Genomic DNA, 16,315 nt, shown 5'->3' on the forward strand with positions numbered 1-16,315 from the left:
CCTTCGGGAGCAGCCAGTTAGCTCAACGGCAGCCCCACTGCTAAGTGCAGAGCACACCAGGACCAGCCGGCGAGCTCTGAATTGGTGCCCTCTTGCAAGGAGCCACTCGTGGGTGTTGGCTTCCCGTGGCTCTGTGTCAGCTTTCAGGGGAATTACTGGTTGCTGGGTGCAAGGGCCGGGCTGAGCAGAGCAAGGTTTTTTCACTAGAATCATTTAAAGAGGCAATAAAACTGTTTTTTAGTCAGCTCTCAGGGAGCTGACCTGTGGGTGATAGCTTGGAGAAGACAATTGTAAGCTGTTTAAATTTATAAGATACTAATATTGTTTTCTGCAATGTCCCTGACCCTCCAAAAAGTGTTCTTTTCTCCATTATATCCTCCTGAATAGTGAAAAAGTAGTTATTAATTGCAGATTTCCAGTTAACCATGATATATTCTCCTCTCTCATCCACAAATAAAAAAAAAAAAACCAAATTCCAGTAGCAGTCTCCGTCAAGTGTGTGCCCAAAAAGAACGTAGAGATCTATGTTCTTCTATATTACATATGTACATTTGTAAGACCTGTTTCAAAGACCCATGATTCTGTCAGACTTCAGTGTTAATAGCTCCGAAGAAGTGATTTTACACGATCACCACCATTAAGATCCCATGTTTACATCTCACTGTCACCAGAGGAGCAGTGTCTAGATCCCAGGTCTCTGTCTCTACTGGTTGGATCTGTTGAGGTGAAGAAAGGTATGAGGTCCACACGCAGGCGACAAGGCTGCAGTTGCCCATCTTTCCTACTGAGAAATGTTCAGCAAAGTTCTGGCCATATCGCTGTGGACGTAGAGCATCTCTCTGCAGCAGAGGGTCATTTACATCCCCTCTCGCAGTAACTGAGACCAAAGTAAAGAAATAAATGCAATGTTCGTTAGTGGATATTGGGATTTTATGTCTCAGGCGCTGTGAGTAATGTTGCAAGACTATCCTAATTCTGTCTTTTTAGAATTTATTTTTAAATGCACTCTTTGTAATATATGTCATGGAATAACTATTACATAAACAGAAATAGCCCACATTAGACAAATACAAACCACGTTTGAGTTGACTGAGTCATCCCCTTCAGGGTACAATTAATTATTCAAGAAGTACATATCCAAATGTTGCATAAGAGCTCTCTTCCTACTGAAATTATCAAATACATTTAAAAATTTATTGAGGAGGAGACAAATAGCTTCAAATACCTTTGTGAACTTGTAATAATTTTCAAGATAGGTTCAAAGCCAGTATAAAACATCCATGCGGAACTCAGCATACCGCTACAAGCTATGTGCCCATAGGCATGTAGAGCTCCCTGGACAAAATCATACCACAATCCCTGAATCCTTTATTATTCAACACTATATCGCTGCCCTCGCAGCAACCAGTGAGCTCACGTTGTTGACATCTCTGGGAGCAGAACTGCCCCTGAGATCACCAAAAGTCAGAGCAAGACATCTTGTCTCCCTGGTTCGCCCCAGAGCAAGCCTCGTGCCGCAGACCCTCCACACCGCCTCCGACCAGCAGCATCCTTCCTGGGCAGCGCTAGCCCACAGCTCATCTAAAACCGTGGTCTGATTTCAAACAAAACCAGGGTAAAGCCTAAGTTTAGATGTTATTGCACAGAAAATTAGGACAGTTTGTTTTTCCTAGCAGCAGGAATTTTAAGCAATAAGCTGTTGAATAACAAACATTATCATCTTTGCTGGGCAAGTGTCTCAAATCATTTTTTTTTAATGAATAAGGGAAATAAAAAAGGAGATTTCCTCGCAGGCTGAAGAACACAACAATTTTTTATTTCTCTAATTATTTGTCAAGGGTTGTAGATCAGCCCTGTCAGACAGGCATGGGAAAATGCTCTGTAAAAATATCAGAGGTGGATTAACCTGGTGTGTCTTCTTCACAGGTGTGCTGCAAAGCTCTAGACATTTCATCAGTCCTGCAGGGATGATTGCAAGTCTGTTGGTTCCTCCTAAAACACTTTAAACTTTCACTCCACTTGGCTCTCAGAACTGGTATTGCTTAACAAATCCCATGGCATGTAAGATTCTTAGAAACTCCTTTTCATGAAGTCTTAAATTTGACTTTCCTGCTCTTCTCTATTTCTTCCTTTCTTTCTCATGCTTTTCTTCCCCCCACAGCTTGGGGGTTTTTTGCCTAACGAACCTACTATCCAAACAGAGATTTAGCGGGGAGGCTGAGGGGACCTTAGTCATCCCCCCATCCCAGCTAGGCTGGTGTGCCCTTGACATCGGCACAGCTGTCTTGTTTACACCAAGGCTACCTGCGAAGTAGAAAATACCCAGAGCACCTCAGATCTATTCTCCTGCTCCTCCTGCTTGCCATTTTTGCCAGTCTTTTCTATGCACTCACATACCAGCATATCTTACTACATTCTGCTCCCGCAGAGGAGACAGTCGTGCCATCGGTTGACAGGGACGATGGAAAGAAGCACCCCAGGTCCGCTGAGTGTCAGCACTTCCACCGGTCCCTGCTGCAAGGAAAACCCTGAAAAACAAAACGTGGTATTCTCTTGCTTAACGGCACTTGGCCACCTTGGTAGCACCTTTGCAAATCTGCCTTCTGTATTTTTAATAGCCAGTCCTTTACCTGATGTTAAGGTCCCTGTATGTAAAGGGCAAATGCATTTCGGATTTGGTCTAAGTGTTACCGTGGAGGAAGCATTATAAGCACCTGGTGAACACACTCAACACTGAATAGCTTTACAGGAGGATGCAGAGCTCAGCACTACAAAAACCCAATGAAAAGGGGGGAGTTTTGCAGCCTGTTAAAGACTGATGCAGAGCTACTGTTTTGTCTTTAATGAATTCCTCTGCACCCTGTACCTGTGAATACTGCAGTGGTATCCTTTCTCTGCAAAACTGGGAGAAAAATTCTCCGTAGCCAGTGGGATTCCTTTTAACCTCCTTTTCCCAGGAAATCAGGCTGGTTTGCTCTCTGCTGTGACGAAGAGTCTCCAGCTCAGTGTGCCGAGTGGCTGTCTTAATTCAGGAGTGCCGAAAGGACTGGACAACCCCACGGTCATTCTGCTCAGGCTCGAGCCTGCATCAGCCTGGCTTTACCCGGTGCTCACAGCAGCAGCCTTCGGGCAGAGCAGCGACAAAGCTGGGGATCACTCGACCCTTTCCTTCATCCCCCAACCTGCCCGGCACGGCCGGACCAGCCACCGGCAGCCTCCTCCGGCACCGGCAATCGCACCGGCACAGCCTGGACAGAGGAGCTCTCTGCGTCTCACCAGGGTCCCATACACAGCCAGGGCTCTGTATGCCCTTATAGCATTCAGCTGTGAGATCCCTATATGCCCTGTTACCCCACAGAGCTGGGTCTGGGAGAAAATACAGTTTTCACCCATTCCCTCTCCTGTGCTCACGGTGACAGCACTGCCCATGACATCTTCGGTATATTGCCAGTCATTGCTGGATATTTCATACCTCCCTTTCGGCTCTCTCCTTTTGCTGCACACTCCAAGCAGCACCAGGGGGATTTCAGACAGCCTTTACTGATTGACTTTTTTTACTTAATCGTGTAATTTCTAAAAATACCATCCAGCATTATGCTTTACATACTGCTCTCAGCTGCATTGGTTAAAGCCCATGGCCTTCAGGAGGTGTCACACAGGTTGGTAAAAAGCTGGAGGTGGTCCTTAACATGTCAGTGAGCTCTTAGAGGACTTGACAATAGGATTTTAAACTGTGTTTAGTAAGAGCCAGTATTAGATTAAGGCAGCAAACAAACAACCTCAAAGTGCTTCCTATGTTCACAGCGAGACAAAGCTTTCTGGTTGTTGGTTCTTTTCATCCTCGGAAACTGCACCAGAATAACACCCCCAGCACCTCGCGCTGGTGCTGAGATGAGCGACAGCCAGGGACTGGTCCTGCACTCACATGTCATGCTTCCTAAAGGTGAAATTCAATGATTCATTACTCACAAAAACTTAATGAGACTCATACCCTGCTCGTCAGGGCAGTCCTGATTAACTGAAGCACAGGGGGTCATGTTGGGTCCACGCAGCTTGAGTTCAGCAGGTGATGCTAGAACAGCTTCAGGCTCCCAGCAGAGAGAGCCCATTCCCCTGGACATGGAAAGCCTCTTTCCCCACATTAAGAGCAAAAAAGGATGCTTCATCTTTGTTCTTGAATGTAAAAAGTTCAATAGCGCCTTTCCAGAAACATTTTCTTTCCTGCATCAAATTTGCTTTCAAGCTCTGTGCATTTGTACTTCCAAATTTAACTGGAACTTAGAGTTCCCCTGCTGGGAGGTTCACATTTTGGACATGGGAAGAATTTCATTTCCACATCTTCATTTGTTTCTCTCTACTTAAACAATAAAGGCACAAAAGTAATGCTGCAGATTTCTCTGGGACATGTACCCATCGTAAACTGGTGTGTTTGGGACCTTCTCACCACGACTAGGGCAGTTCTCCTGAGAAGTAACAGGTACCCCAAGGTACCTGAAATTCCAGGGTTCAATTCTCTTCTCGCTACGGATATCGTCATATTCGGCCACAGGCTTTAAGGTTAGAAGGAATTAGTTACCGTCTAGCCTGATGTGCTGAACGAAAGCCATACGCCCCACTGGAGGCTGGGTGCACAATTTGGGGGACGAGTGAGGTGGGAAAACTGGGACCTCGCTGGAGGGAGGCATGGCAGCATCCCTGGGAGGGGGCGAAGGGCTCGCATGGACTTAGGGGGGCTGAGCAGTCACGGAAAGCAGGGACCGGAGGGGATATGTGTGGTAGGGGTGGGAAAAGCTCTAAGACTTGCAGAGAAAAGGAAAGGAGAGCCAGGCAAACAGTGTGAGACCTGCTGCTCTGTCGTCATAGTAAGATCTCTTTAAGGGCTAACTAGAAAAAAAATACAGCATTGAAAGGACCAGTTTAGTTCATTTTAAAAAGAGGAAAAACAGTTCTCTGCATGTCTTGGAGTGCATAGCTTTCATTGAAGTTTATATGGCAAAGTATTGCGGTATAGATAAAGCCAGATCTTTACTCCAAATCATGCTTGAATATTAGAAAAAATTTACATAAACTCAAGTATTCAAGGACAGATGGCATCTCTGTTCTATTTTATCATGTCAGTTTCCACTGCAAACCTTTTTTCGTGATGATTTAGTTATGACTCAAAGCAAAATTTAATTCAACACCAGGCCCTAGTAATGGTTTATCTTTGGTCAAGGTTTTTAAATCGTGGTCAGCCATAAAAGCTTCTTCTCCTCCCCACCTGAAGATTTCCAGACAGTCTCTGTCTCCTTGCACGCTTTGGGTCATCCCATAAAATGCCTTCCCAGCTGATTTTCAAGGCCTGTGGTGATTTTTCCTGCATGTACCTATTGCTCAGGGGTATTTCATCTCCTCCTCCCAGAGCACTGCTCTGTGCTGCAGTCCTGGCAAAGGTGATGAAACTCCCCAGAGACCGAGAGAACACGAATCAACACCCACCCACCCCTCCAAGGGTCACGATGGGGTACGTGATTTCTGCGTGGAGCCTCTGTGGGACTGGTAGAAAAGTCACCTCCCTCTGCCACCTCCTGGGATATTCCTCCATGGAGAGCGGCGTCAGTGGGGGACGTGAAGAAGAAGCTGGAGCAGAGATGCTGCAGAAGCAGGAGCAGTCTACCCGCAAGACAACGGGTGTAGGGCACAGATTGATTGAAATAGGCAGGACAAGACAGGAAAAATAAGTTGGGGGGGGGCGGTGTGAAACCCCGCATGACCTCAGGCGAGTTACTTTGTGCCTGGTGAGATGCGATAGCTTCAGATGTCAACTGGTAGCAGTTTCATGGCTGTTAAAGTATGGGTAACACCATGGAAATTTGTGAACTGCAGCAGATTTGAAAGTAAAGCCACAGATGCCCAAAGCTAGACACCTGAAACAAAAAAAATCTTTTTTGAAATGTGGGTGTCCATTTTATTTTGCCTTAGTTTTCTGGCCACTCTGATAATCCATAGCTTCAGAAAACTATACATTCGGTTAAAGTAAATATTATTTCTGCTCATGTGTTATACATGATGAGTCCTCAGTACTTGTTTGTTACGGGTATATGTTTGTGTACATATATGTGAGCAGGGTAATTGCACAACTCCTGCAAAAAAAGCTTTTCAATAAGGCTTTTTATATGAAACCCACTGAGAGGCACTTTGTATCACAGCTTCATTTTGGCTGACAAATATATTTTAAATACTGCTCCTTACATCAGCTCTGCCAGCTCTTCTTTGCTAATAAATTTGAGGTTTGGGAATCGAGACAAACAGAATATACGTAAATGAAAATCTATATGATATAAACAGTGTCAGCCACTGAGTCATAAAACATAATGTATTGAAACCCATTAGTGGTAATTCTAGTTATATCTGGCTGTCAGAGAAGAATAGTTTAAAATATTTTAAAAGGCTAAGAAAAGACAAATATTTCTCTTGATTTAAAATCAAGATTCAAAGCCGAGGTGAATTGTTTGCCTTCAAAGAAAAAAGGAAGATGGATGGAAGCCGCAGCGTCAGCTGGGTGGAAGGCAGGGCTGCCCGACAGTCTTATCTCACATGATTAATGTAAGGCAATTTGCCACGGCGAGCACTGTAACTGCCTCGTGGCCGATGGCAAACTAAAAGCAGGCTCGGAGGCTGGCTTTGCTTTGAGGAGGTGGTAGGTAGGGTTCCACCACCAACGTAACAAGCTCAATCCCATCCCTGGGGCTCATATTTGGGATCAAAGAGAGCGCTCCTGTCTGTTCGGTTCATCTCTTAGAGACCGTGAAAACTAAGCTTTTGACCAGATGGAAATTTCTGTGAATGTCAGTATTTGAATAACCGCCTTCCACCCTTAGCGAGATAATGGGAACAAGCGCAGGAGCAGAACCCCTTGAGCAAGCCCTCTTGAAACCTCCTCCGAGCCTGGGGGTACCTCTGCAAGCCAGCTTTATTAAACTCCTTGGAGTTATTTTGAAACGACCCTTGCATCAAGTAACGGAGACCAGAATACCTATGACCTGGTGGTTTTGGAGTCCTTTTTATTTCTGAATGCCGTGCAAGCTCTGGAGTGTGTTATTGCAGTCCCACTTCTGTTATTCAGCCTGGGATAGTCTTTCATGGGAATGAAGTGGGTCTCAAAACAGTTCCTCAGGTTTTCTGCTCATTTCAATAAATCTGAACAAGAGCAAGAGATTTTTGCTGATATTCTGTTGTCAGAAAAATTTTCCTACCTTATTTAAAAGTCCAAGCTGGTAAGTCTACAAAGATCCCTTCCAAAAATTAGACTTCTCATTATACTTCTTTTATTCAAGATTAGAGTTGACCTGAGAACTTTGATTAGAAAGGCATTTAAGGGAAAAAATAATCTTTTTTAAAAAACAGTGTTTTCTTGTGGAAAATTTCTTTTTCGCATAGTTTTGAAGTGATTGACAGTGTTCTGTGAACTGTTGTGAATTGTCTTGAGCCTGCAGTGTTCGAGGGGTCCTGGGTTCTTTTCCCTTTCCTTTCCTCTCATGGGACAGGGTCCGTAGAAAACAGTATGTCCCATCAGACAACACATGCTTCCTTCTGGACGTGTTAGACTGTGCTGGGGGGGTCCCACCACCCTGAATTTGTTCCAGACTCTTGCTCACAGAGATCAATCAGGTAATCATCAACCCAGAGCTGAAATTGCCATGAAGCGGTGGAAAATATCAAATGAACTCAGTGACAAGATCAATTCAGTGTGTCAAAACAAAGCACCCTGATTCTGCAAATGCTGAAGTGATTTATTCTGATCTCTCTCCAAATGACATGTCTCAACTTTTGCCCTGGGATGAAAAGCGAAGGTTTAAGGCCAGCATTTGCTGCAGTCTGGATCTTCTGGGCTCAGCTCAGCTCCCCTCGGTGGAGCAGCACGTGGGGAGTGTTGCTGCAACATCTTCCCTCGTCTTTGCAGTGCAGACCGGAGCGAATCCAAACCTCTGAATGTTGCTGAGCTTTTCTCAGCACTCACTTATCAAAGAACCTGTAACTTCTGTGGTTTCATAGCGAGGAGTGAGCTAATGATGCCCGGTGCCTGGCAGGGTGATAAATGTCTGTGCCTGGGGATGCTGGCACTGTACTTCAGCTTGTACGATGCTCATGCAAGAAATCGTCTCTCCCAAGACCCCTACGGGGACCAACCCTTCTCCTGCTCACTTGAGTAACTGTTTGGCCTCAGTGTTCATCCAGAAAATGCATCCAGAAATAGTTACTGGGTTTCAGTGAGCAGTTACCCAAATTGCAGTGCCTTGGGGCATGAAAAACTGAACGGATTTGAACCTTTGCTTTTTTAAAACAGCGACCAAAAAGCTCCCTTCTGGAGCTTTCATCAGGATCATGTAAGTGCTACTTCTAGAACTTTGTCTAGTGCTTTTTTGCAATTTTCTGTCTCTCGGTGGTGTGTGTCTGCTGTGTATTTTGCTCTGATACGCTACTGAGAGCTACTCAGCTTGCTGTCTCTGCATTATCATTACATCCGCAGTGGGAAACTCAGTGACTGAATGAATCAATATCACACACAGCCTAATTCTAGGGAAGTGGATTTAATTAGTACAAGCCATCACTGATACTGCGTTTTTCCATTCTCAGGCCAACTATATCCAAAATTGTCATTGTCTACTGACTGGGACTCAGTGCATGTATTAACAGTTGTACCAGGTTTGTGTGGCCAGGTTTTGGTAGCAGGGGGGCTATGGGGGGTGGCTTCTGTGAGAAGCTGCTGGAAGCTTCCCCCGTGTCTGACAGAGCCAATGCCAGCCGGCTACGAGACGGACCCGCTGCTGGTCAAAGCTGAGCCCATCAGTGATGATGGTAGCCCCTCTGCAATAACATATTTAAGAAGGGGAAAAAACTGCTGCGCAACAGCAGCCAGGAGAGAGGAGGGAGAATATGTGAGAGAAACAACCCTTGGTGCAGACCCCAAGGTCAGTGAAGGAGGGGAGGAGGTAACTGGTGAGTGATCTTATCTCAACCTTATCTCGACCCACGAGCTCTCATTATATTTTCTCTCCCCTGTCCAGCTGAGGAGGGGAGTGATGGAGCGGCTTTGGTGGGCACCTGGTGTCCAGCCAGGGTCAACCCCCCACAACAGTTTTCTCAAGCACTCAGAAAATTGATCTGTTCCAACTATTACGAGCCAGCCTGGCTCTCAGTGGCAAAATTCCCAGGGCTGGACCAAACAGATGAAAGTAAGGGGAAAAATGGAGTTTTGAACTGCAAAATGTTAAAGCTATTGGCTGGTGTCAGCATGATGCTTAGCTGTACTTAGTCCCATTAGGCTAATGAGGTCTTAGGCTTACATCTGCACAGACTTCTTTGCAGGATGTGGTGCTTAAGATTTGTGGCTGTGTTATTCTTTGCACATAGTCATTACAGCAACAGCTGCTTTTAAATAATGCATGTTTGTTTGCATGTTTTATGGGTTTCTTTTGAAGATGTGGATCTCTTTTAAAGCAGTTAATAGAGGTGTGCAGGTCAGAGTTCGACTCTGTTTGCCTCTAAGAAAAATCAAGGAAAAGACTCTAAAGCTGTTTTGAGACCTGCAAAGCTGGTGTTTGCTCCCTCGAGGTGAACTGAGCACAGCAAAGAGGCAATCCTGATGCAGAAGGTGTGCTGTCCTTCATCCGAATCAGAGCAATACTGAACACCGTCCTCAGCCTGCTTATGTCCCCACTTTCCTGGTATCAGCGCCGTTGGCACATGTGGGCTTTCATCAAGGATTGGGGGGGGAGAACTTTCTGAAAAATCTCTTCTTGCCTAAAAGAGGATTGGTTTAATGTGTTAACTTCATATTTTTATAATAGTATAGCTTCATATTATAAAGGAATAAATGGATAAGACTCACTAAACTCTAACATACTTGCTCTAGGATCTTTCCATTTAATTAATGTGTTATCTGGTTTGATTCCCGGGGCACTCCTTGGCACATGCATGAAAAAACTTGTTACTCTAAGTGAAGGAGATGCCAGTCCTGGTTCTGCCTCGAAGATGGGCGAAGCTTCAGGGGCAGCCCATCCCAGACCCATCATCTTCCTGGTGTCTCAGGAAGGATCCCCGTGGGGTGGGAGATGGCCTTCAGGGCAGAGACATCAGAGTCACTGACTACTGTCTGCACCCTCCCTTGGGAGATGCACCCAGGGTTTCTTGCCACGTTTGAGGCCTGGAAAGTGTCACCCCACCAAAGTTTGGACCCCACCAAACCGCGCTGTTGGTCCACGCAGACACCGTGGTCCACCACGGCACAGCAAACCCAGGGCAAGGAGGCTATGGACCTGGATGGAGGCGGTCAGTACAAAAGCCAGGTACAAAGGTCTCATTTGAGAAGAGGGAGATCACCATCATATGGTCCCATTGCAAACTGAAACCTGGTTGGGAAAGGTCCCTACCTGCAGTTCATACATCAACCAGGTTCGGCGTCCAGCTGCAGTACCTCTCTGCCCACATTCCCTGTACCCCTTTGCCAGAGGAGCAGTAAAATAATGTGGAGTAAAATTACTTGGAACAGTCTCACAGGAGTTCCTGTGCAGGGATTTCACTAGTGACCAGCTGTAGCATTACCCCAAAAATTCTCACTAAGGGCTACAAATCAACCCAAGCGACTTCCACGTCCAGGGAACCAACTGGCCGTAAACTTCACAGCGTCCATTGCCTGCAACAAGCTGTGCTACGGCTCGTCACCCTGGTGTGGAGGGAGACATCCCACCCAAAAGGCGCAGGATGACTGGAGAGAAAAAGAAGGTAGGAGAGCAATTGGATCAAACCCTTTTCTTCCATAACTGAGCAGCAAAAGGAGGAAATGAGTTTTCTGAATCACGTTAAAACATTATTCATGGAAGGCCAGGACATTCTTAACATGTAAAGCAGGAATAGCCTCCAGAATTTGTTTTTCTCTTTTAGAGAAGTCTAAAATTGGCTGCTAATTGATTCTCATCTGTGCTGGCTAAAAAAAAAATTCCACCAATTACTCATATTTGACTTAATTTGAATAAATGTACTATCACTGGCATGATTGCTAATTATCCTTGTACTCAGTTACTCAAATTAGGATCCTGTGACTTGATCAAAGTGGATAAGCTGTATCAGGGAAAAGATGTTTACTTGCCTAAACCTGTGGTCTTGTTCACACACAAATAACAGGGTATAGCAGAGGTTTGACCTTTGACAGGGTGAGTCTGGCCATGCCGCTGTTTCAGAGCAATTAGCACTTTTTCTGCCCTGTGATGAAGGGAGCGAGGCTGGCTGCTCTCCCTTCTCAGCAGACGGCCAAGGGACCGATGGTACCATTTGCAGAGGACCTGATGGTATTATTTTCATAGGACCTGACTGGGAAAAGGGAGATGGACACATTCAGCTGCTCAAAGAAGGTCTTGTGGTCTTCACTTTTTTGCCTCATGTCTTAATCTCATTTATCACCTTTCCTCCCTAATCCTGAAACAGCATCCCAGAGAAAGGGAGAAGAGGTTGAGTGACATGAGGGAGAAAGATCAGGAAAAGAGCCCTGGAGGTGTTTTCCCTTTGTCTGAGGAAAAGGGCAGAGTTTATGAACTACAGAAACGTGCTGAGACAAGATAGGAGAAGAAAAAGAGGGAGAAGTAATGAGTGGAAAATTTATATTGGGGCTAGGTTAATACGCGAGGTGAAGGCACAGATGTGGTCGGTATGGCCATGAAGGGGAACCTGCTTGTTTTGGGGTGGAAGTGACCACTCAGAGGGACAAGGGGCAGAGGCAGGGAGCCAGGAGGGAAGACAATGTCATTTTGGTGTCCTGGGAGAAGTCGGAGCCCCTCATACAACCCAGCAGCTCTGTCTCCAATGTGCCTGATTTTCTTGGTGGGATCGCCTAGCTGTGGGAGACTGTTGGTAATTTTTTTTTTCCCCCCCCTTTCCTAAATGTATGAGATCGCTTACTGCAGAGCTCTTTTGATAGGTGTGAGACCTATAGGGCTTTAACCACAGGAATAAACAAGAAATTTATCCATAGATAAGTGAAATCATAAGTCAATGTCTGGAAGCAAGAGTTTAAACATAAGAAAGATTCTAGAAAGCAAAGACCTCCTGTTTCCTGCAAGAAGGAGCAGGCCCATGACTGTGTTAAGTATTGCCAATTCCAATGGTCCCATGGCAAAGCGATCGCTTGCAGCTTTCAGGATGTCAGTGGGAGCTGCACAGGCTTAACATCTTTGAAGATCACATCTTTAACAGTATCAGAACAAAAATGTTCCTACAAGTCTGTATAATTTGTTCTTCACTGGGTTTTTCTTTAGTTTTTCTTATTTAAGCTGCCATAAATGAGAACTTGGCCTGGGGTTCTTCAACTAGAGTTCAAATAAAGAATAATGTTTGATATGAAGTAGAACCGAAATCAGCTCACTTTCCCAGAGTAGCTTGGCTCTGTACTATCAAAAGAATTAACACTCACCACTAATTAGGCAAAGGGGAAATGTCACTGAACATGTCATGAAGAACGTACCCTTTTTAAGCAGTATCAGTTGAAACACTTCCAGTAGCTATGCTATGAAGGCACAGTATCAGGTAAAACAGACCCAAGAGTTATAAATGGTATCCTACAGATCCAAATCTTACAAATCATTAGTTACATCCTCTTCTGGAAACTTTCCATCACCTACATTTGACCCTATTTTGCTAAAATTGCTGCAAGGAATTATTTTACTTCAGAAAAAGAATATATGGGCAGTTTGCTAAAATGGTTTGGTTATGTGCACCAACTCTTTCTGGTTTTGCATAACTAAGCAGTTACATCTAACCTTTCAAAATGTCATGTGTAAACTGTGTAAAAATCATTCTAACAGTTGAGACCAACTGAATTCAACACAATCATAAGCCACCAGAAAAGCCTCTGATAATTCTATTACAGGACTACACAAAATTCTTGCAGGTAAACATAATCAGTGGTGTATTTGGGCTGTTGTCCTGTCATGTATCCCTGCCTTAATTACCGAGTGTAAAAACAGGGCATGACCATCCCTTCCATTTATTTTGACTCTTGGCTGAGGCAAAGCTCAGCTCAAGCATAAGATGCCTCCAAACTGGTTCCCAGTAGCTCAGTTGCCCAATTTCATGTAAAGGTAATAACACGAATTCTATGAAAATAAATTTAATATAGAGCAATGCTTGCTAACAATCTCGTTAATCAGTCTCGTGCTGGCTTGTCTGCAAGTGTCTCACAGAGCTGTGAACATCCATCCCCCAAAGCCTGGGGAAGACACCCAGCACAGGCCCCCAGTCACCGCAAGGAAAGCAGGCTCTGAGCTTGTTTTCTTAGACTTTTCATACTGCAGTTAAGGCATTTGGGATCTTTCCTTCCCTCCATTTTCACCTCTCTCCTTTTAAAAATCACTAATTGTACTTATCAAAGTTTTCCAGTAGAGATCTTAAAATACATCACAGAATTAAAATGAATTATCCCCCCAACCCTTCTACACTCCGGCATGCTCCATTAGCTGAGAGGAGAAGCTGACTCACCCTCTGTTAACTGATGCAGCTCCTGTGTTTTGTAAACAGGAAATTTGAAATATAGCATTGCTAAGGGATTATTTATAATCTGTTGGCTCAATTTTTTGATCTATCCAATTAAATTTTCCGATCCTGTCGAAAGGTGTCAAGCCCTTTGTTTGAATTACCCTTAACTTGAGTCTAATAATGATAATAACTAATAACTAATAACTTGAGTATGATAATAACTTGAGTATGATAATAACTCTAACAACTTGAGTATGATAATGCCATTTCAGCCACACAGTGACATAGGCCAGTGTTGAAGTTGACTCCCCATTTCTATACATATATCAAAACAAACAAAAACCTGCTCCTTGCTCTTAGGAATTACTTTAAGCCCCCAAATAAACACATGCCGTTAAACATTCACAATCAATGTCCATTACTCTTTTTAAGTACAACAGTCAATTAAATATGTTCTATTAATGGGACTGTGTTTGTTAAGCAATGTAACAAACATAATACACTTTCAAGGAATGATGTCAGTGCTTTTTCCCATTAGTTTTTTTTTTTATTCTCTGGAAAGCATCTTTTCCCCCGCCGGTTGCAGGTTCCCTCTCTCTCCATCCTCTCGCCTGCTTTGGTGCTGCCATTGCGGCGGCTGCCGAACGCGGGGGCCACCACCGCAGGGCAGCTGTGGAAGAGTTCGGTGGCGATGCACAATGCCACCGTGCTCCTCCCTGGACTCCCACCCTCCGTACTTCCAGCCTAATCTTTGCCTTTCATGCTTTGCCGCTGCCAGCTGGGTTTGTCAGACGCAAACAGGCTCAGCACATTTCTCTCCTTCCTTTCTTTCTTTCCTTCCCGTTAGCAGGCTTGAGGCAAAGGTTCAGCTCATACAGGATTTCACTTCTGTTAAGAGCTGTTCTGCATCTGTCCTCAGGAAGCACAAACCTTTTATCTCAAAGCAGGGCAACCGAGCACTCAGGAAAAAAAAAAACAAAACCAACCTTTCAGTAGGTATGTGTCACAGCTTTAATTGAATCCCTGTCATTTCAATAGGGTCTTTCAACAGCTTTGTGGACTCCGTGAGCTGACGAAAACTTGAGCTGGAAAAAAGAGCTTAGCGTGGCTCTTGGCCAGGACAGCTCTCCCCTACATTACATGCCACATCATTGTGTTAGACAGGATTAACTGAAACAGCAGCATCCCATTTGAACAAGTGTGGCTATTGCATAAAAAGCCACATGATTTCATTCAAGTGCAGGCTCATGTTTGTATCTTGTATAAGATACAATTCCGAGGAGCAGGGCCCTGCTTATTTGAGTGAGGTAAAATTAATAGTACATTTGTATTAGCCCAGCAGGTAAAATGGCAAAAATCATACAAGTTTTGAGGTACAGTAGTTCCTGAAACCACAAGGGGACAGGAAGAAGAGCCACTTCAGAACCTAACTGGGGGTTTCTGTGCTCAAAATCTTCTCAGTCTTCCAATTCTACCAGCGGGTCTCCTGAAAGACAGTTATCCCTTCCTACAAAAATTTGGCTCCCTTATACTCCCAGATAGTGAGGTCTACAGCAGTACTGGGTATTACTGATTCATTTATGCCTCATCCGACATGTGCACTCCATGGTGGTTTTGTCTAGACTGCCTCATACAGTAAGGTTCCCTCAAAAGACTGAAAGCTTTTAAACTAAGACAAGTATCATTCGAATTAAAAATTGAATCTATTAAAATAAAAATCAGTGGCTAGGCCAGATAGACTAAAATAAAAATATTTCATTTTTGCTATGTATGTGTGTAAATGTACATAATCTGTAACTTACCCCTTCCCGTCCTCAAAGCCAGAGATTCTCAGCTTCATGCCGCCATCTGCTCTTGCTCCATCCTTTGGTCTTTGAAACCTTCTCTCCTGGAGCAGGAGGGACACACCTCCTAGAAAAGCCACCATCTCCCCCAGCCTGGAGCAGACATCTCCCCAACCAACCATCCCATAGGATTGTGGGTTGATGAGGTGTCCCTCAAGCCTTCTTCACCAGCAGCTTAGAAAGTTTATGGATCCAAATAAGGTTGAAACAAAACCCACTGACATTTAAGTTTTCCCTGGAACACAGACAGGGTTGCTGAAATTAAATACACTTAGTACTGCAGTTGTGGACCAGACATCTGTAACAGCTATGAAGCTCGAAGAGTCCGTTTCACAGAGTGGCTGCCTTGGCTTCCCGAGAGTCCGGGTGGGATAGGGCACCCCCTTCACTTTGGGAGAATCCAGGATTTCCCATGAAACTTACCTCACTACAGAGCAGCCCACAAATTTCTTCTTTCATTTACATGATCAAAAATCTCACTTTCTATTTAAATCTCCACTGCAAGGCCTGATTTAGCTCCATTTTTCATGTTTTTTTACTTTACGCTGATGTTTTCTGAATTCCAAGGTGCCCTTCTTGTTCACAGGCTCGCTTCATACTCTATTCTTTTTGAGGTGAATATTCACCTGTTTCTGTAATATTCACCCACAGTCAACAACTGCAGCTCTGCTCTGGGTGTAAGATGCGTTTTGCGAAGATTGTCTCTAGGGGGTCACTTTTCTGTGCTCTGCCTGTGCGTCAGGGCATAACTTCACCTAATAGGTGAACCACAGGTTTCCTCCTATTCACCTCCAAGCTAACTGATTCATCTCTAAGACTGTGCCTTCTATAGTTGTCCACCAAATTTCCCCCAAAGCCAGCCGGTGTTCTCACTGAGCACCTCTGAAATGTCTCCTTTCAACCATATTGTAAAATTAGCCCTGTGCTCGTCTTGAAACAAGTTTCCCCACTGCCTGCAAGGCTGT

Source organism: Haliaeetus leucocephalus, unplaced genomic scaffold (genome assembly GCF_000737465.1).
Source record: "Haliaeetus leucocephalus isolate CR32 unplaced genomic scaffold, Haliaeetus_leucocephalus-4.0 Scaffold351, whole genome shotgun sequence".
In the NCBI taxonomy this organism is placed as follows: Eukaryota; Metazoa; Chordata; class Aves; order Accipitriformes; family Accipitridae; genus Haliaeetus; species Haliaeetus leucocephalus.